Source organism: Castanea sativa, chromosome 12 (assembly GCF_040712315.1).
Source record: "Castanea sativa cultivar Marrone di Chiusa Pesio chromosome 12, ASM4071231v1".
Taxonomy (NCBI): Eukaryota; Viridiplantae; Streptophyta; class Magnoliopsida; order Fagales; family Fagaceae; genus Castanea; species Castanea sativa.
In genome coordinates, this window is record NC_134024.1 from 20,751,911 (window position 1) to 20,774,412 (window position 22,502).

The following is a 22,502-nucleotide window of genomic DNA, read 5'->3' on the forward strand; positions in this document are numbered from 1 at the left end:
ACAAACATGTTATGTAAAAGTAAATTGGTCAGCCTTGATTTCAAATCCAAGAAAAATAATGCAAAATACATTTTGCTTCCCTTTTTCTTCCTTCTTTTTGTTTTGTTTTTTGTTTTTTAAATACTTGAAAAGAAATAACAAAAACAACCTTAGAATGAAATGCATGAATGTTATGCAATGCAAATCCTAAAAAAGCAAAGAAAACAAAAACAACAAAGAACAAAGGTCACAAAGAGTAGAGCAATGAAGCACAAGAACCATGTCAAAAAGACTCAATTAGATCGAGTCTTTTGCATCCAAAACTTTTTAGATGCAACTCAAGCATTGGAGTTATTATTCAAATTAGAATTCTGAGCAACTCCAAGATTGGAATAAAGGTTTAAAACCTTTACCAACTCACTAATAAGTATCATAGGATCTTGTGCTTGTGGCATAGGTACTTTTGGCTTATTAGCTCACTTAGCAACTTGCAACTTGCAACTTGAAACAGTTTGGACGAATGTGCCTAGACTTTTCACAAAAATGACAAACCCATACAGGTCTATCATACAACTTGCCCTTAGAAGGATTAGAAGTCTTAGGTTTAGACTCTTGAAGATCAATCCTAATCTTCCTAGGAGGTGTAACTTCTACAAGTTTGACAACCTTACTCACAAGGGGCTCAGAAGAAGGAACAAAGTTTGTGGAACATGGTTCAGGCACAGAGATGCTTTCTACAAAACCTAAGCCAGTTTTGTTTGAAGGAAACTTTTGAGCACTCAGCATATGATCAAGTTTGGAACTAGCAGACCTATTAGTTTGTTCTCTAACAACAGATAATTCATGTTCCAAATTCTTAACTTTATCAAGCAAAAGCATGATCTTAGTTTTCACATTATTCAACATTTCATTAGCATCAAACAATTTCACAAGCAAATTTTTCTTATTAAGTTCAAGAGATGTAATTTTCTTCAAGCCTAAATCAACACTCATAGCATCCTTTGCAGTAACTTTGCAAAGTATATTATAGGCTTCTTGCAAATCTGCATCCTTAGAGAGTTCTCCATCAGAAGGGTTCTCCTTAATAGCAACGCTTTCATCAACTACAGCAGTAGCAGTGAAAGCAATGAAGTTTTCATCCTCATCACTACCAGACTCATTGTTAGAAACTTCATCACTAAGGGTTACAGCCATAGTCTTACCCTTAGACCTCAAGAATGTTGGACATTCAAAATTCATATGACCATACCCTTAACAACCAAAACATTCTTGACCCATAGAATTATTAGAAAGTTAGCCTACTTTTTCTTTAGGTTTCTCATTATTGTTCACTTTAGAAGGTTCTGAAAGCTCGGATTTGTGTTAAAAATACAAGGGCTGTTTAGACCCCAAATTAAAAGATTACGGCTAGATTGATTTTACTCTAATTTAAACTAAGTGCAGAAACAAGAGTAAATGAAGCACAAACAATTGATACTACTCTAGTGCATAAACATGAACAACAAACAATAAAATTAAAACACAAGAGTAAGAGAAGAGAGATGCAAATATAAGATAACACGGCAATGTGTTATTGAAGAGGAAACCGAAGAACTCGACGAAAAACCTCTCTGCTACCATTCAAGCGATAAATCGATCCACTAGAGAATAAAGTTGGAGTATATAAATAACAAAATACCCTCCAAGCCTAGTCTATCCAATGTACTTGAGCCCTCCAAACTCCTGCTACTAACGAACTTCTTGGAGTCATATCTTCTCTAGCTTTTCGGATCCCACAATACACCTGATTACATCTGCCAAGTTCCAAAACATTCTCTACACTCTGAAAAGGTATGGGTTGTATTTGGGTACAAATTTCTTCTCAAGGTATGACAATAGGAGAGGGAATGAGAAGAGGCTAGGATGATTTCTCACTAAAGATTATTAGCTCTCTCTCTAAATGATGGGTGTGTGTGTGTTAGAAAACCTATCTAGAGTTTTTCTCTCTGAATGATCTTCTCACACATTTGTGGGTAATGAAGGTATATATAGTATGGGTGAAGGGTAAGAAAGTCACACTTAAAAATCATTCAGTCAGAGAGTTTTGCTAGTATCTCACTGGAAGGCCTTACCCACGAGACACTCACGAAATCTTCTAGGTTGGCACGACTCTTCAGCTTCCAGCATGTGCTTCTCACGTGCCCTTTTCGCGAGCTACTCTTCTCACGAACTACTGGCGAGCCAATTGTGAAAATGCACTGATTCTTCATTTCAAGCTTGTTTCTTCACCAATTTAATATTAAACCCAATACAATAAAATCCCACAAAAATAAAAGGAAACAAATTAAAGCAAATACAACACGGCAATGTGTTATTGAAGAGGAAACCGAAGAATTTGGCGAAAAACTTCTTCGATGCCCTTCAAGCGATAAATCGATCCACTAGAGAATAAAGTTAGAGTACACAAATAACAAAAGACCCTCCAAGCCTAGTCTATCCAATGTACTTAAGCCCTTCAAGCTCCTGCTACCAACGGACTTCTTGGAGTCATGTCTTCTCTAGCTTTTCGGATCCCACAATACGCCCGATTGCATCTGCCAAGCCTCACTAGCTTCTTATGGCAAATTCCCAAAGCTTCCCAAGTTTCAAAACACTCTCTACACTCTGAAAAGGTATGGGTTGTATTTTGGTACAAATTTCCTCTCAAGGTATGACAATGGGAGAGGGAATGAGAAGAGGCTAGGATGATTTCTCATTAAGGATTATTAGCTCTCTCTCTAAAAGATGGGTGTGTGTGTTGTAAAAAACCTATCTAGGGTTTTTCTCTCTGAATGGTCTCCTTACACATTTGTGGGTAATAAGGGTATATATAGTATGGGTGAAGGGTAAGAAAATCACACTTAAAAATCCTTTAGTCAGAGGGTTTCGCTGGTATCTCACTAGAAAGCCTTACCCACGAGACACTCACGAAATCTTCCAGGCTAGCACGACTCTTCAGCTTCCAGCATGTGCTTCTCACGTGCCCATTTCGAGGGATACTCTTCTCGCAAGCTACTCGTGAGCTAATAGCAAAAATGCACTAATTCTTCATTTCAAGCTTGATTCTTCACCAACTTAATATTAAACTCAATACAATAAAAACCCACAAAAATACAAGGAAACAAATTAAAACAAATACAAAACTTTTTGTCATGGAATAAAGCTAACATAAAACATAGTTGTAAATCACAACTTTACAGGTTCATTCCTTCTAAAATTTCTAGATTCAGCATTATTTTTACCTCTTGCCCTTCTGTTGTGGTTCCTAAAAAAGTTTCTAAAATTCTTGGCAAGATAGGCAATCTTTTTAGCAGAGAGCTCATCATCAAATCCACTTACATCAACATCATCAACAGACTTAAGAGCCATTGATTTGGATTTGCTAGTCTTAGGTAGATCCAACTCATAGGATTGAAGAGATCCTACAAGTTCATCAATAGGGATGGAGTCCACATCCTTGCTTTCAGTGATGGCAGTTACTTTGGGTCTAAAATCTTCAGTTAAAGATCTAAGTATCTTCCTAACAATTTTAGGTTGATTATAGATTTCACCCAAATTATAAACAGAATTAACAATATCATTAAGCTTAGTATAAAATTCATCAAAAGTTTCATCATCAGACATTCTAATGCTTTCAAATCTAGTTGTTAACTGCTGTAACTTATTGATCTTAACTGCCTTTGTGCCTTTATGCACAGTTTGAAGAATATTCCATGCAGTGTGAGCAACCTCAATATTAGAGATTCTCTTGAATTCCTCTATAGAAACAGCATTAAAAATAGTATTTGTAACTTTGCTATTAAAAGCGGTTGCTTCTTTCTAAGAAGTTTGCCATTCACTCCCTGGAGTAGTGAGCTTCTCCCATCCCTATTCAATGGAGTTCCAGACTCTCTCATCAATAAATTTCAGGAATGCTGTCATCCTTACTTTCCAATAAGCATAATTACTCCCATCAAAGTGAGGTGGGATTACAAGAAAGTGATCGTGTTCCATAACAACAGGGGTCAAGGATTAACTCTTAGATCAAAGGATCTAAACACAAGAGTTAACCTGCTCTGATACCACTTGTTCGTTTTTAGACTCCTTAAAATACAACCAAATTAACCTAGTTAATTAGCCAAGTGATTACTTGGTCAAATTAAACAGATCTAGGTTAACACAAATATATCATATTATTGTAAAGTGCAAAAAATAAAAAACACAACGATATAATAACCTAGGAAAATCAAACCAGTAAAAAACATGGGAAAGATTTAACCTAGCTATCATCAAGATAAAACAAGTCCATTATGAAAGAATTGAAGTTTACACAATAGCAACTTAGACCACTAACTTCCTATTGCTACCTCAAGTAGGAAACTTACTACCACGACCACGTGACAGCTCTGAGTCCATGGACTACTTCTTTCTTGGATTCACAACAAGTACAAGCACTCCCACTTGTGTATCTTTAAGCTCCTAATGCTGCAACTGAATGATCATCAAGTTCTTGACATAATCTTGATTCTTGATAACCCTTAGTATATGTGAAGGCAAATACCTCTAGATCTCACAAGAGATTCACATACACAGCATAAACAACAACTGCAACAACCTTTAAAACGTGGTTAGGGTTTTCCCTTTTATACCTAGGGCAAAACATGAAACCCTACACGTCAAACTGGGCTTGGGCTGAGTTGGAAAAATTCTGCCGAAAAACAATTTGCACGAGCTTCGATCGATCAAGTCTAATTTTCGATCGATCGAGCGAAGCAGATTTACACAATAAATCCTGCAATGCACTCAATTCCAACTTTACACACAAACATATTTTGAGAAAGATTAAAATAAGACTAAACATTTTGATCAAGGTTTACCAACATTACAAAATGAAGTTCTAATACATTTAAACCTAAAGTCTTAGAACCCAACATAGGCAATATTTGAACCCTATTCAACAATAAGACACTAGACTGATCTTCACACAAATTTGGAGCCTATATATACATCACAAGGAAAGAACATGCCTAACACATCCCAACATATTAGCTTCCACAAGTGCAACCAAGAAAAGATGTCTGGGCAACTTTCACACGCGCTAGAGGTAAATGTGCCCGCTAGTGAAGCATGGGAGCTTTATGGCAAGCTTGGATTAGCAAAACTTCTTGTAGAAGAGGGAAGTATTGTTGAGAAGATTGAGGTCATAGAAGGTGATGGAGGGATTGGGACTATTTTGAAGAAAACATATGCACCAGGTATGATAATTGATAAAGCAATACAAGCTAATAAACATAGAAGTAATCTTGAACCCAACCAATGATACCAAGCAATCTAAGAATTGACATTGGAGAAATAGCTCCCCCCTCTCTTTAGTCAGAAATGAATGATTGCTTATGCTTCTATGTTCTCTTTAAAGTTTCAATTTGAATAGGTACTTCCATTTTTTTTCTTTAATTAAACTTCCTTTCTAATGAATTAGGCTCACACGGGTTTTAGTGCAAAGAGAGAAGTTCACAAAGTATGACAATGAGAAACGCATGAAAGAACTAGAGGTGATGGAAGGAGGACTTGATTTAGGCCTTACTCTTTTTTGTGTTTGCTTTGAAATCATAGAGAAGGACAATGATTCATGCATAATCAAAAGCACAATTGAGTATGATATCAAGGAAGAAGCTGTTGCAAATACCTCATACGTCACTATTGACCTTGTAGCAAAAATTGCAGAAATTGCCAAAAATTTTCTCGTAAAAAACAAAGCTACTAGAAATGCAGAGTGATTATGAACAATAATATACCACCTTATGGAAAAAAAATCCATCTTTCATCCAACACTGGTTGCATCTTGATGCATCTTCCTAATTTTAAAGCAATAAAGATGAATGGCTTCTTTATTTAAGAGATGGTAGTTTGAATTTAAATGGACTACACAACAAATGATGATTTAAGTGATCAATCCCCCATAGTAGTCTGCAAAAAGATAAACTCATGAGAACTTGCTATTATCTTAATTTCAGTTTGTGTAGGAGAGAGAGAGAGAGAGAGAGATGTTAAGGAAATCCTTGTTCAAATCAAGAACTTGCTAGAATCAATCATAGACAAGGTTTCTCTCTAAACTAGTTTAGTAAAAACCCTTCAAACTCCTATATATTTTTATTGGATGTGAATTTTAAAAATCTAACTATTAGATGACATGTTCATTATGTTCTTAACACACATATCAAATTTCGTTCAAATTGGATGTTTTTTACTATTCAACTATTAAACTTATTTTTTATACATAATTTTAAATTACAAAAACTTAAAATTTAAACATTTGATTGTAAGTATGAAGGACATCATAAAAATATACAAGCCAATAAGTAGATTTTAAAATTTACATCCACAAAAATGATATCTTCCGAGTTAAGAGAGTTTCTCTCCAAACTTCCAGTCCTGAGAGAAACTCTTTCCAATCGACCACGGAGCTCCAACGCCAAATAAGCACGAGCTAAATTCGGCCATGGAGCCATAATAACAATTTTGGCCACATGCTAGCTTCATTTGATCTCATCTATGCCAGGTAACAATGTCATCACTTTAAGGCCACATTATTATCCCTGTCACATTTCATGTCATCACATATCACCATGTCATGTTCCACGACATGATGACGTGACAATGCAACGATTTGGACTTCAATGCAGCAGGGGAGCATGTGGTAAAAAGTTTCTCGTGACCCAAGTTCACGTGGTAGTTAGGAAAAGGCAATTCTCGTGTAGCACGTCCATGTGCTTTGTCAGCATTTACATTGAGTGTCGGAAATGTCATATGTTAAGTAATATTTAGCATTAAAGCGCCAAAATTCCTCGCCATCCGGCCTTTTAATTGTATAAATTTTTACAATATACAGTACCGTACGGTACGGTAGTATTTGCTATATAATTATATTACTTTTTCTATCTCTCACCCACTTAGTTGTACCTCTTCCTTACTTTTTTTTTTTTTTTTTACTCTGATTCTCACTCGGTTCTTCTTCCTCAGTTCTGCTTCTTCCTTTTTTCTTTTTTTCTTTTCTTTCTCTGATTCTCACTCAGTTCTACTTCTTCCTTTCTTTTTCTTTCTTTTTTTTTTCTCTGATTCTCTCTCTTTCTTCAGTTCTCAGTCCTCGCTCCCTCTCTCTCTCTCTCTCTCTCGTTCAAAGCTTGCCACCGGAGCTGAGTTGGATTCGGAGTGGTCACGGCGTGGCGAGATCTGATATGGATTTCCGGCATGGGTCTGATGTGGGTTTCTGGCGTGGGTTCTGATGTGGATTTCCGCGTGGGTCTGATGTGGGTTTCCGGCGTGGGTTCTGATGGGTTCTGATGTGCATTTTTCTTTGATTTTTTTTTGTGGGTTTCTGTCCATGGTGGTGTGGGTGTGTTGTTGCCGTGGTGGTGTTGGAGAGCTGTTGGTGGGGGGGAGTGAAGGCTGATTTGTGAAGTGTCAAGACTGTCCATGGGTCCATTACATGAGGGAATTTACGTATTTGCCACCATAACTCAAAAATACCTTTTTTTTTTTTTCGTCCTCATTAACTCATAACTCAATTTGGTGGGTGTTGGGTGATGGAAACAGAAAATGTAAGCGCATCTAAAGAAGCCTCTCATGTGTGGGACCTACCAATTTTGAGCGATAAGTAACAAGTTTTGAGTTGTGAGGGAGTGAGAACAGCAAATCCAAACTGGCCTAAGCCTCTCACCACAAAACCCAGTAATAATTAATATCTTCTTCTAAACGATAACATTCTGTGGTTGTAGTTTGTCAAAAAAACATTCTATGGTTGTAGAGCTCTCTATCTCTGTGTATTTTCATCACACAATGGCCGAATGGCTCTTGTGGAGCTCTCCTGCAATCTCTAAGACATTCTTTCAACTCGTCTTTTCTTTTTCTTCAGCATGTACGTAACTGTGTACGTAGGACACACTTTGGTTGGCTTTGCATTAAACCAAAAGCTGACTTTCGTTCCTATAAAAAAAAAAAAAAAAAAAAAAAAGCTGCTTTTCGTGGCCTGAGAAGACGAGAGACATTGGTTGCAAGAGGGACAGCTCAATAAGGGAAAATTAGAAGACAAGAGGGACAATGCTTCCAAGGGGACAGCTCTGTAAGGGGAAATAAGAAGACAAGAGGGACAAGCTCAATATATATGAGCTATTATTAGTTTATTACATCAAGTGTCGGTTGGAACGTAAGTTGTTTGCAATGCACCCAATCATAAAAGACTTTTAGAGATATATAAATTGGGTTGTGTTTTTTTTTTTTTTTTTGGTGAAAAAAGGAAGGATACTTAGATTAGATATTGATTAATCTATTACAACAAAAACCAGCCGCATCTGAGGCAAGCAAATTGACCACCACAGGCGGCGGTACAACAAAAATAGCAAAAGAAGAGACTACACTTGAACCCAACTTAGCTAAAGCATCAGCACAACGATTAGCTTCCCGGTACACGTGTTGTATCCGTCTATTAGGAATTTCTCTGTAAAGGCTCTTGCAATCAGACAATAGAGGCTCCATTAACAGATTTGGAGTATCACTGTTAATCATTTGTACTACACTTAATGCATCTAGTTCAACAATCAGATTGTTAAGTCTCAGCTCCTTAGCAATGATTAAACCATCTCTAAGCGCCCATAATTCAGCAATAAAACTGTTAGTAGTTCCCAAGGCACGACTGTAGCCTTTAATCCAGTGGCCTGAGTGGTCCCGAATCACCCCTCCTCCACCTGCTCTGCCCGGATTTCCTAGTGCAGACCCATCTGAGTTTAATTTAGCCCAACCACTAGGAGGTTTCTGCCAAGAGATAGGAATACAGGTCTTGGAAAGGGGGACCTTGGTCTTCATACCGATGGAGAAAAATTCAGCACTGCTTTGGATGCACTTCCTTTCAAGGTTCTGATTGGCTCTCCCCGTTCTAAACACAAACTCATTCCTGTGGATCCATATCTGCCAGATGCTCATGATGAAAACTATCCTCCACGGAATACCCAAGAACTTTGAACAAATATCAGACTTGCAATTCACTTGCAACCACTCCGCTACTGGTTTGTTAAATGAGTCCACAAGGCAGAGGGGAAACTCCAGTTTCTGCCAAAGCTGAGAAGCTGAAATGCAACCCCGGAGCAAATGCTCTATGGATTCATTACCAACATTACAAATGGGACATGCAGGGCTAAGGTTTAAACCCCTTGAACCCAAGACTTCACAGGTGGGAATGCTGTTATGTAGACACAGCCAAAGAAAGAATTGGATTTTGGGGGGGGCATCCAATTTCCACACCCACGACACATTGTCAGTCCTCGGGTTCAAAGGATTTGAATCTCTGGCTAGGAGGTAGGCAGACTTAACAGAGAAACTACCATCCTTAGAGAAAGCCCAAGCAAGAGAATCCTTGGTGCTTGGAATATTTGAGAAAGGGGTAGCTTTAATAGTTTCAATGAGTTCACTAGGAAACTCAAAAGAAAGATTATGCAGATTCCAACCAAGAGAGTGACTATGACATTGTTGAACTGTCTGCACTTCTTCATCTCTTGCAAGAGGTCCTTGGATGAGACTTCTAAGGGGACCCGTCATTCAAGGCAAAGTCATTCCGATTGGGGAAGAAACGATCAAGTGGATCAGACAGGACCCGACGGAGGTGTGGGGATGGTTCGACTCGGAGTTGATGAGCGCTTGGAAGAACATGTTCCCTCTCACGGAGGTGAGCAAGAGGCTGGGTTATCTTCTAATGAAGGACGAAGCGTGGGTACTCTCTCCGAACCCATGGTGGAGGTTTCTCTCGGACCGACCAGCGATCCAAATCCCTCTACAGGTCAGCTCGGAATCATCTGCAACAAGATTAAATGTGCACCCTTCGAAAAACTTGCTCTCAGAGGCAGAGCTGGCGTGGACTCAATCGGAGATATCAGTGAGGAAAATTCTCCAGGAAAGACCAGTGGAGTGCGCGATGTGGGGCAACCTTCACCAAGTGAAACTACTTCAATTTGCGGAGCCAGAGATAAAGGTAACCATTTTTATCAAAGTGACCCAAGAAAGGATGGGGATTACCAAGCACTCAGTCTCTCTGGTCAGGGGAGAGGTGATAGCAAAGAGGGAGCTGATGGAAGCATGGAGGTGGAGGGACACAGAGGATAGCTCCTCTCTGTCTCGGCCCCACCTCGTTACGTTGGGTTTGAACCAAATTCTTTGTCTGTTTGGTTGTATTAGCGCGCATTTTCAAATTTTTTTGGTCAAGCTTCGTTCCGTCTTTTCTTGGAAATGACTTTGCTGTCTTATCAGCAGTTCTCTGAGCCCCTGGAGTTGGCGGGGATGGGACTTTCCTTTTTCCTTCTTTTCTGCTCTGCTCATCTTGTCTAGGGGCCCTTTTACTCATGTGCCCCTGTGAAGTTTCAGACTCTTGACTCATTTCCTGAGTTGGCTGAGTTGTGTGACTCGCCTTAGCCTTGTTCATCGGCTTTCTTCTTGTAACCACCATCCACTCACCAAATCCTTCAGTGCTTTCATCCACTTTACCCACTTCACTGCTAGATTCATTATTCTCTTTATGTGTCATATGAGAATTGTCCTGGCCTATAGGTGCTTCCTTGTGTGTCTCACTAATGGTGTATGGACAATCCTCTTTCCTGTGTCCAATCCTACCACAGGAGAAGCAGAGTGAGTTGATCCCTTCATATAAAATAGCTTGTTTTAGTTTGCCAATGGTAACCGTCTTGGCCAAAGGCTTATCCAAATTGACTTGTACGCATAGGCGAGCAAAACGTCCTCTGATTCCACTCGCCGTGTGCGCATCAATACGAAGCACAGGGCCAATCGCTATCCCAATTTTCCTAAGAATAGTGTGGTCATAATATTCAATGGGCAATTCAGGTAAACGCACCCAGACCGCAACAGATGAGAACGTGGCTGTGGATGCACGAAAATCCGGTTCCCATTGTCTGATAGCTAGGAATTGTTGACCAATGAACCATGGCCCTCCTTTGAGCACTCTATCCACATCTTCCTCAAGGTCAAACTTGAGTTACTTTGAGAACTGTCTCCACTTCTTCATCTCTTCCCTCCCTACAATTGGGTTGTGTTACGGTGCCCATTAACAACATCTTCTTTTCTTTTTTCTTTTTTTTTTTCTTTTTTTTTTTTGTAACTTTTTGCAGTTTGATATTATTTTTTACACAAATTTATAACTTTTTCCAGTTTCTAGAATGAAAAATACATCCTTAACCAGCACCATATCGGTGCTGGTTAACATTTGCCTAAATTGGCAAATACATCCTTATACATATATGACATAATTTTTGGCAATTTTTGCAATTTTTGCTACTAGGTCGGTATTGGCATATGAGGTATTTGCAACAGCCTCTTCCTTGACATCATACTCAATTGTGTTTTTGATTATGCATGAATCATTGTCCTTCTCTATGATTTCAAAGCAAACACAAAAAAAAGTAAAGCCTAAATCAAGATATCTTCCTTCAATAACCTTATACATATATCACAAGTAAAGAAGTCAAGAACATCCCAGCATATATTATTAGTGTTCTGAAGTGAGATAACATAAATAAAAAATAAAAATAAAAGAGGAAAAAAGAAGATGTTTGGGCAACTCTCACACGAGCTAGAGGTAAACATGCCGGCTAGTGAAGCATGGGAGATTTATGCCACGCTTGGATATCAAAACTTCTTGTAGAAGATGGAAGCGCCTTTGAGAAAATTGAGGTCTTAGAAGGCGATTGAGGGAACGGGACTATTCTCAAGAAAACATTTATGCCAGGTTACAAACTTGTCAATGTTTTTTTTTTTTTTTTTAAATAATTATATATACACACACATGAAGTGTGTGTAGCTAGTGTGTGTATGTGTGTGTGTATATATATATAAGTTTTTAGTAAGCAATTGCCTTTACAAATTGGTAGTGTCAGTGCTACTAATTCCATTATGGAAAATTTTATTACACACTTCGTCCACGTTCTCTTTTAAAATCTTGTTTTAAAATTAGGATTTCACGATTTCACAATTTTTAGTTTTATGCTATTATGTTTACTTTAAAGTTTCAATTTTAATAGTGGCTTCCATATCTTTATTTATTTATTTATTAAACTTCCTTTTTTATTGAATTAGGCTCACATGGGTTTATTGTGCACAAAGAGAAGTTCACAAAACTTGACAATGAGAAACACATGAAAGAGCTAGAGGTGATAGAAGGAGGATATCTTGATTCAGGCTTTACTCTTTTTCGTGTTCGCTTCGAAATCGTAGAGAAGGACAATGATTCATGCATAATCAAAAGCACAATTGAGTATAATGTCAAGGAAGAGGCTGTTGCAAATACCTCATATGCCAATATTGACCTAGTAGCAAAAATTTCGCCAAAAATTATCTCATAAAAAACAAAGCTACTGAAAATGCAACTTGATTATGAACAATAATATACCACATTCTGGAATAAAATAATTAATTTGTGGTATTGTTTATCTTTATATGTACTTAAGTGTGTAATGAAGTTTTTGGAGATGGTAGATTGTGATACAACACCAGTTGCATCTTGATGTATCTTCCTAATTTTAAAGCAATAAATATGAATGACTTCTCTTTATTAAAAAAATAAAAATAAAAATAAAAGTGTGTGATGTGTTTTTGCCGATGCATTATAATATTAATTAATAAATAAAATATAAAATGTCTTATAATTATGTAATTCATTTAAAATAAAAAAGGGTTGGTAAATTTATATGCATCAACAAATAACTAGGACCCACAACTAGGCCTAATACTATTGAGGTCCATGAGCAACAATTTTAAGTTAAAACCATTTGAAGTAGAAACTCAAGGGTATATATTCCATATGAGTAGCAACACAATGCTCTCTCTCTCTCTCTCTCTCTCTCTTCACCATTTTCTTTATTTTCCTCATTCAATTGTATTTGTGGTTCATAAATATTGAAAGTATTGTTTCACCTATTTTTCCTCTTCTAAGTTCATGTCTTCAAACTAATGCTCTGTTGTGCACCATTAGCATTTATTAGACATATAGAATACCACCGTGCACCATTAGCATGTCTTATAATTATGCAATTCATTTAAAATAAAAAAGGGTTGGTAAATTTATATGCATCAACAAATAACCATGACCCACAACTGGGCCTAATACTATTGAGGCCCATGAGCAACAATTAAAAGTTAAAACCATCTGAAGTGGTAGCTCAAGGGTATATATTCCATACGAGTAGCAACATAGTGCTCTCTCTCTCTCTCTCTCTCTCTTCACCTTTTTCTTTATTTTCCTCATTCTGTTGTATTTGTGATTCATAAATATTGAAAGTATTGTTTCACCTATTTTTCCTCTTCTAAGTACGTGTCTTCAAACTAATTCTCTGTTGTGCACCATTAGCATTTATTAGACATATAGAATACCTCCGTGCACTCTTGGCGTAATAGTCACTTCATAAGTATAAATTTTTGTGGGTAAAAGAAAAAGAAAAAAAGAAAGGAAGAAAGACATATATTGTAAGTTTGTGCTTGACTAGCTTCCTTCTTCTTTGAACCCACTTAGTTGGTTATTTGAAGTTTGAACCCACAGTAGTTGGGCCAAGGTCTCATTTTGCTTGGGTTCACCCAAATTTTACCCCTACACACATCTAGTTACAAGTTACTTGAGTACTGAAATATGTTAAGAGTCTTGTAACTTAATTAGTACCTTTTCATGCACAAGTATTTGAGATCTAGGGAGGAAAGGATTTGAATTGCAAAATTAGAAATAAATTGTAATTATCTCAAAAAAAGTAAAGAAATATTACTCAAAATGGTATCCCAATGGCTCCTTTTTTTTTTCTTTTCTTTTTTGGCTGAATAAAAGAATTTTATTCCAACACTACAAAACAGCCAAGCAAGTAGCCTCCATTATTATAAAAGACAACACAGGGGAGGCCAACTCCAACATCAAAAAAGCCAAAAATAGTACTAGACAATGAACCGTTTAGGTAGGGAGTGTACAGAGCCATTAATTAGCTTCCCTAGACTTAAAATGGCATTCTTAATCCTCCAGGGAATTCCCCTGCTTGGATCTGTGATGGCAGACTTGAGAGTCTCTCTTCCACTATAATAGCTTCGTTTCTGAATCTCTCTAAAACATGGACAAAGGAGCCTTTTATCTAGCCACATTATCCTATATGTCTAATACACTACAGTGCAAGGGTAGTTCTAACTTCTAATATAACACAATGGACCTTGGCCTTGCGCCTTGCGCCTTGATATTCTAACAACTTGAAATCCATCACCTGATTCACTTCTTTTACTTTATTATATTCTGTTATTGGGGCGGGGATAAAAAAAAAAATGATCACGAATTTCACACCATCCTAGGATCCAATGCTTCATTTTATTTTTTTTTCTTTTATAAGCAGCGATTCATGGTTTTCTCTAATTATGTAATTTTTTTTTTTTAATTTACATATCAATATATCATCTTTGTCCTCATCGATGAGTTCTTCTAACATGTGATTCAAGCTTTGACAATACAAACATAAGTTTAGGTCATTTAAAATACCACCAACTCTTTACATTGTTGCTTATGAAAAAAATAAGAAACGTGAATTATCAATAGTGAAGACAATCCTAATAAAAAAAAAAATAGTGAAGACAATAATTGATTTTACTAAAAAACAAAACAAAGTTACGTGAACCCATAGAAAAGAGTTGTGCTAGCATTTTCCCATAGAAAAAGGCCCCAATAATTGTGGGTGTGGGTCAATGGGAATCCAACTCAAATAATATCCTGTATCATTTCACCCAAAAACAAATAAACAAACTATGAGTGTTTCTAGGATAGTCTCCCACAACATAGTACATTGTCACCATTATCTTTTTTTTTTTTTTTTTTTTTTTAGAGAGTTTCAAGCTATGATGTCTGCTCCAGATGATAGCTCTTCATCATCAGACTAAGACACCAATTAGTTTTTGGTGCAGGCAAGAATTGAACCCCAGATCTCTTATTCAGCTATCAGACACTTTACCAGTTGAGCTAACTAAAACCCACTTGTCACTATTATCCTTCATCCTGCATTTGGTATGGGTGTAAGTTTCAAAAACTTTTACTTTTCTCTCTTTTCTAGTTGCTGTGCATTTATGGGAAAAACAGTTGTTGGGCATTTATATGAAAATTAGTAGTTGGGCATTTAAATTAGCCATTGAGAATTAATATGTTACTAGTCGCAGACCCGCGCGCTGCACGGGAAAATTTGATATTATTTTTTTTATTGGATACTTATTGAATTAATATATTAGATTATATATTTTTAAAAGCTCAATATGTGTTACTTGAAATTATGTTTTAAATTAGAAGTTTTTTGTAGCCAGGTATTATATATATTGAAATATATATGAAAACACAATGCAATAAATTTTTTTTTTTAAATTGATAGTGTGAGAACTAACTATGTATACTTTGTTTATTACTATACAGATGTATGCGATTCAACTCTTATAGGTATATTTTTCTCTAAAACATAGATTCACATCTCTTTCTTCCTCATAATTGAAACTAAGTGAAAAATCAAATAGAGATAACTATGCAATAGATCATTATCAATAAATCATATATCATAAAGTGGAAATATAAAATAAAATAAAATGCAAAAAAAAAAAAATTCCTTAAGTATCTATACATAGAAACATTAATAGCATAATGATGCTATAGAGTAAATTATATTTTATCTTATTCTCTTTTTGGCATTTTCAATAAAGATGATCAATTAAGCAAAGTAATACCTTACCAAGAAAGTTGAAATTAACTAAAAATTTGATTGTGGAGATGCTAATTATTTGTAATAAAATGACCAAAATAAAAATAACAAAAAGTCAAGGAACTTATAACAAAATGCTTTCTATACAAAATTCCAGTAGAAGGGAGATTAATAGGCCCTCCACTTTCTTCAAAACATAGGGGATTATAAAATGACATACATCCTTTGCCTACCCTTTTCTCTTTATCAAATTCTCATTACCAAAGAAGTATATGAAGCTAAAAACATTATAAATACATCTTTGTTCAATGGAAGTCCATTGGTAGGCACATTCAAATTCGTAGCTATGTATAAACTCAAATTTCTATTTAAAAAAAAAAAAAAAAAACTACATATTAACCCAAACCAAAATTCCACCAAAGCTATAAGAGTGATTTGTGATGGGAAATTTAAAAAATACAACACAAAAAAAAAATTAAATAAAAAAACCATCAACCTAAATTAGAGTTATAAGAAAGAACAAAAATTGAGAGAGAGAGAAAGAGAGAGTACTCACCATTTTTGTGTGGAAAAAATATGAATTTAATGGAACAAATGATATCAAATTTATACAAAATAAGATGGGGAGAAGAAGAGTCAAAATATAAGAAAGGAAATGATGAAGGAAATTTAACTGTAAAGTAAAGAGTAGTAGGAAGATAAAGAGGCAAAGAGGGAGGGGAAAGGTTGGAGGAAGAGAAGAAGGGTTTTTTTTTTTTTTTTGAATAGGAAGATGAAAAGTTTAAATATTCAATTTTAAGAATTACTTGAAATTAGAAAGAAGAAAACGAAAAGTTGAAATCAATTTGAGTAGTTGAATATAATCAAACATTTGCATCTAATGAAAAGTAACGTTTGTAATGAATAGTCAAACATGTGCATATATCTACTAAAATGATAATGAATTATTCAATTTTAACAATTACTTGAAATTAGAAAGAAGAAAATGAAAAGTTAAAATCAATTTGGATAGCTGAATAGTCAAATATTTGCATTTAAAACAAATGAATAGTAACATGTTGAATAGTAATTGAGTGCATTAACAGATTTGTCCATGAACTATATTTAATTATTTTATATAAAATAAAATAGAAAAATCATAAAGGAATTTTTTTTTCCAGTATCACATGGTAATAGGTGGCTCAACAGGAGTATGGCAACAGAAAAATTGTTTATAGAAGTTAAATTTGTTGTTTGTCGTGATTATGTTTTCAATACTGTTGCTATGATTGATTCTGGTGCGGATATGAACTATATCCAAGAAGAATTAATTCCTTCCAAATATTTTGATAAATCAACTGAAAGATTGGTTTCTGCTAATGGTACCCAAATGAAGATTCAATTTGAATTGAATAATGCTCATGTTTGCCATGAAAATGTTTGCTTCAAGATACCCTTTGTGCTTGTTAAAAACATGACTAATAAAGTGATTCTTGCTCTGCCTTTTATAAATGCCTTGTACCCTTTCCTTGTTGAACATGATGGTATTACTACTGATCCTTTTGGGCAAAAAGTCAAATTCAAATTTCCTTCAAAACTTGAAATTGATACTGATAATGCTTTAGAATTGATCCATGCTAAGACTAAACATCTAAACTTCCTTAAACAAGAAGTTAAGTACAAGAGAATTGCTGAACAACTTGCTGATAAAATGTCAAAACCAAAAACTGACAATTCTTGGAAAATTCTGACCAATAATGGTTGTCATATTATTCTTAGTATACTAAGCTTGCTTCTCTATTGGAGTCTCCCAACTATCTTAAAGACCATTCCTAGGCCCAATCATCCATCTGTTGCAGCCTCATATTACGATCCTTATGCTTTAATCCTTATTAACCAACTTGTGAAACTGGTTTTCCCCATAAATCCCAATATTTCCCAATATGTTTTAAATGTGTTCTTTCTAGAAACACTAATGGATTCCTTTCAATGTTCCACCACCACCCATTCTAATATCATCAATATTTTCTGGCAGGAAAAGATGCATATTGCTGATACTAGTACAACTAATAAGTGGATTAAAAATATTTATACTACTAGAGTATGGAATAATATGACTTTTTCAGTAGAGAAGAGGAACGATGGGAAAGCACTTGCATAGGGCTTTTCTCAAGATAAAAGGCTTCCAGCAAGACAGTCTTTTGTAATGTATGAAGGCGTATTCTCTAAGGGAGATCAAGGAGGATCAACATCACTTCAGGAATTTGTTCCGGCAGAGGTAACATATTCCAGTAGTGACATGATTATTGCTTTGCAGGAAGTTTTTTCTAGAAGTTTGCAATTCCACAACAAAACCTACACATAACTACCAAACCTTATAAAATTTATCCTTGATAACCTCCAAGCTGCTTTCACTCTAAAACACCACACCCTTTTCCAAAAAACCCTTCAAGCACTAGAAATCTACCTTGTTAATACTACTACCATAAATGAAGCCTACATTAGTCAACTTTTTGGCAAAGAGGATATCAATTCCAATGATAAAAAGACTATAATAGGCACTGATTATGCTAGATTGAGTCTTTAGACCCAATCTCTATTAAGAAGTGTTGTTGCCAACTTGCCAACTGAAATACAATTTTGTATTTTAGAAAGCAAGGCTATGTTCAGATCTTTTGATCTTCAGTTCGAATATTTCAAGATACTTGTTACAACTGCTATTCCTGATCCTGCTAATTCAGATGATCTTAGTGACATCTAAGAACAAGCTGATTGGGAAGAACACTTTGGGAGTAGTCTCAGAGTATATGAAAAGAAACATCTGTTTCTTGGCCTTCTGGCCAATTATGAGGATGGTTCTGATGATGCTGACAGGGATCCTTACTGGCTTTCCCAGATGTCTGAATATGGCTTTGTTAGACTCATAAAACTAACAAGCCATGATCAAATCAGCCAGCTTCCCTAAATCATACAGGAAACTATTAAAAAGATCAATAGCCCTTTTGTCCCTATCAGATGCTGGAGCACCTTGCCAAAATGGGAAAGAGACAACGGGATGAATATCTAGCCCTCAAAGCATCTTGTTCTCATTAATGGGTATACTCACCAAGGACAATGGTATGAAGGAGATTCTCACCTGTCCTTCAAAAATCCCCATGCTCTTGTAGAATGTTGGAGAAATTACTTCAATAACCAAATTCTTGATGTCATCCAGGACCTATGGGAAGACTACCATTTCATAGGAAGCACAGATAGAATTTATGTTTTTGGTATTAAACCCTATGTTTCCACTGTCCACCATCTATAGAGAACTGGCCAAGATGATCCAAGAAGGTTTCTTACACCAGGAAAGAATCCTGAGTATGAACCACTTCTATATTGTGGGTACTACAACCAGTATGCCATTTATCATGAACATGAGTGTAATGATGATCCGCCTTGGGATCCTTATGATGGCTACCCATCTGATGCCCCTGATACTGACTAATAATTGGCCATCCCTGGCCATTACTACTTCTAATCATCCAGAATGTTATTGTTTTTCCACCAACCTAGTTAACTCCTACTACAAATGCTCAACTGTTTGTTTAGCCTACACAAAGTCCCTGATTGATGCTCTCACTGTTTGTCTAGCTTGCACAAAAGCCCTGATTAATGCTCTCACTATTTGTCTAGCTTGCACAAAGGCCAAAACTGCTACAATATTTACCTATGGTTAAAGTTCTGATTATTTCTCTACTTGCTCCCCACTTGAGACTGTTGCTACTTTCGGCATAATACACCAAACTACTTTCGGCACAAAAGCCAACTTGTTAAAGCCGATTCTTTTGACAAAGCTTCCGAATTTCGCTCTTGCTGTCCCTCACGGACCCTAATATGAAAAAAGTCACTGTTCACTTTTACTATTCACTACTTATTTACCTATATAAGGGGGGTTGTCCCTTATTGAAAATTAGAATTTCCTGAAAGAATTTCCTAAAGAAGAGAATTTTCCCTTAGAACTTCCTTCTCGGATTCCCCCTCTAGAGTTCTCACCTGTTTATCCTTATTGTAAAAAAATTTGTAAAATCGTTTGCATCTCTAGCATTACTCTTAAGCAATATTACTTACACCACCTAATAATTTTTTTATTAAATGCCACTATTGGATTGTATGTTCTCTATAACATACATGCCAAATTTTGTGTCAATCAAAAAATATTTACCATTCAAGCCATAAGCCTATTTTTTTAAACATAAGTACAAAAACTTATAATTTAAATATTTTATAGATGATATAATTATTAGTATCAAATCATTTTGAAAATTTGAAATCATGGACATAAAAAGAATATTTTATACCAATAGAAGAATTGCCAAAATTTGGCACCAATAAAAATTTATTGGATGGATTTGTCAGAGAATAAATGCATCAATCCATAAACACAAGATAATGAATCTACCCATTAACACAAGATAATGAACTAATACTTTGATATAAATGCGAATATTTGATGATGTGGAGGGCCAAATGAAGAGAATTATCAAGAAATATGACACTTGGCAGAAAATTAGACCACTATAACTAAGGTTATATATGTGTATAGGAATATGTTCAAGTTCATGTGTAACTTTTTGTTAATGTTACGCTAGTCAATATTTTTTTATTGGTTTGATATATTCCAAATTTTATTGTCAAATATTATGTTATCGAATATTATTCATGATTTGATCAAATATTTTACAAATAAAATAGTTATTGATCTTTGATTGTCTAATTTAGTTTATATAAAATATTTATATGAAAATCACTTTATTTAATTAATTCAATTAACATAACTTTAACTATAATTTAGTTATTGATTATTATTCTAGATTTGTTAAAGGGTAAAAACGTTTAGTGGTGGTGTTTAATATTTAAAAATAATAATTTTAATGCTTATAATACATTAAAAAAAAAAGTTAATTAAGTACCTCATAAAGAAGCTTATGCATGTTTGGAAAAAAATAATGAACCAAGTTTGACATATAATTTAACTTTTTTTTAAAAAGTAAGTGTATGCGTGCACACAAATATATATATATATATATATATATATATATATATATATATATATGTGTGTGTGTGTGTGTGTGTGTGTGTGTGTGTGTGTGTATTTTAACTTATTAATGAAGTCAAACCCAACTCTTTAATGAACCAATCTCAAAATTTTAATATTAAGCCCGAACACAACTCAACTCATTTACAATCATTATTGTATGTACTTTGCTGTCTTTTTCTACATGAGAACTAATCTAATGCTTATCAAAAAAAAAAAAAAAAAACACTAATCTAATGACTAATTAGGACAAGCCGCCAACCTTTTCTTTCTAGGGCATATAATTATTGACCAAGATTTGGCAAAGCACAAAACGTTTGTACCGGCTTGGAGAAATTTTGATTTGACCAAAAAAGAAAAAAGTCCCACACAAAATTAAAGAATATCAACTTCAAGATTTGTTTCATAAAAACTCGAATTGCCTACTAAAATCTTCCCATCAGTGTTGGAGCTGTGCTAGCTGAGCGCTTAGAATCCTTTTTGCCTTTTCTTTTTTTTTTTCTTTGCTTTTTTTACAAATAATCTAACTTTTAATATTCAAATAAGTCAGCTTTTAACTTTTTGTCACATTTATATCTTTCAATAAACATTGCGCAAATAAGCTACTGAAAATAAATTGCTACCAAACAGACACTAATTTCCAAAAAAAAAAAAAAAAAATCCGCCATAGACCTCATAATCAATAAGAACATTTTCATTTAAATGGCTTCTTAAAATTATACCATTCTTCAATGTGAGTCCTCCAAATGATGTATATGTTCTTTCTTCCTTTGTTCTATACCAAAATTTTCATCGTGTACAATTCTACGAAACTAATATAATACTGTCGTAAAGTAAAGAAAATAGCAAGAAAAGAGAAAGATTTATGAGAATGATACTGTATTTGAATTTTTTTCATTCTAATGGTCATCAATCAGGCCATATTATTTATAATACCAAATACACATCTCTTTCTTCTCTCCATCTCTAGTGTGTTCATTACACACATATATAGGAGGAGAGAGACTTAAAGCTAAGGTGGGTGGCAATGTAGCCACCCCAAATGGAGTAGGGTGGGTGGCTTGTCAACCACCAAATTTGAATAGATATACAACAAGGGAAAGTTACACAAAAATTTTGATAACTTTTCGTACATGTTGATGTGGCAGGTTGTTTAAAAAATAATATTAGTAGTTAGTTCAAATAAAAACAAGTAAAAGTTTATCAACATAATTATAAAAATATTGTGAAATTTTTGTGTATATAGCATTGCTCATACAACAATGAGTAGATCACCAACCATGGCCCCCCAAGATTAAGTTTTTCTTCGTTCCATCCCTGTTTATATTTATCTTGTTCATTTTATCTTAGCTAATATGACAACTAATATGCCATCAGTGGCGGCATAGGAATCTTGGCCAAAATGGGTTTTTGCCCTTTTTTTTTTTTAAAAAAAAAAATATCTATCAAAATGCCCCAGGTCTAAAACTAATTAGAGAAATGTCTTGTTTTAAAATTCGATTTTCTAAAAATTGAGTTTCAAATGCATAACTCAATTTTTGGAACATCAAGTTTGCTTGGTTAAAGCAAACGTGGACTTAGAAAAAAAAAAATTGAACTCGAATTCCAGAATTTTCTTTTTTATTATTAATTTTCAATTTGCTATAACTTGATTATCCAAAAATCGAGTTTCAAAACATGAGAATTTCTCTAAATAATTTCAGATATAGGGCATTTTGCTA

At 34.9% G+C, this 22,502-nt stretch overlaps 2 pseudogenes; both read left to right on the forward strand.

Annotated features, from left to right (window-relative positions):
* Positions 1-5,050: 5,050 nt before the first annotated feature.
* Positions 5,051-5,753, forward strand: LOC142618662 (norbelladine synthase-like; annotated as a pseudogene).
* Positions 5,754-11,114: 5,361 nt separating this feature from the next.
* Positions 11,115-12,571, forward strand: LOC142621341 (norbelladine synthase-like; annotated as a pseudogene).
* The last annotated feature ends 9,931 nt before the right edge of the window (positions 12,572-22,502 follow it).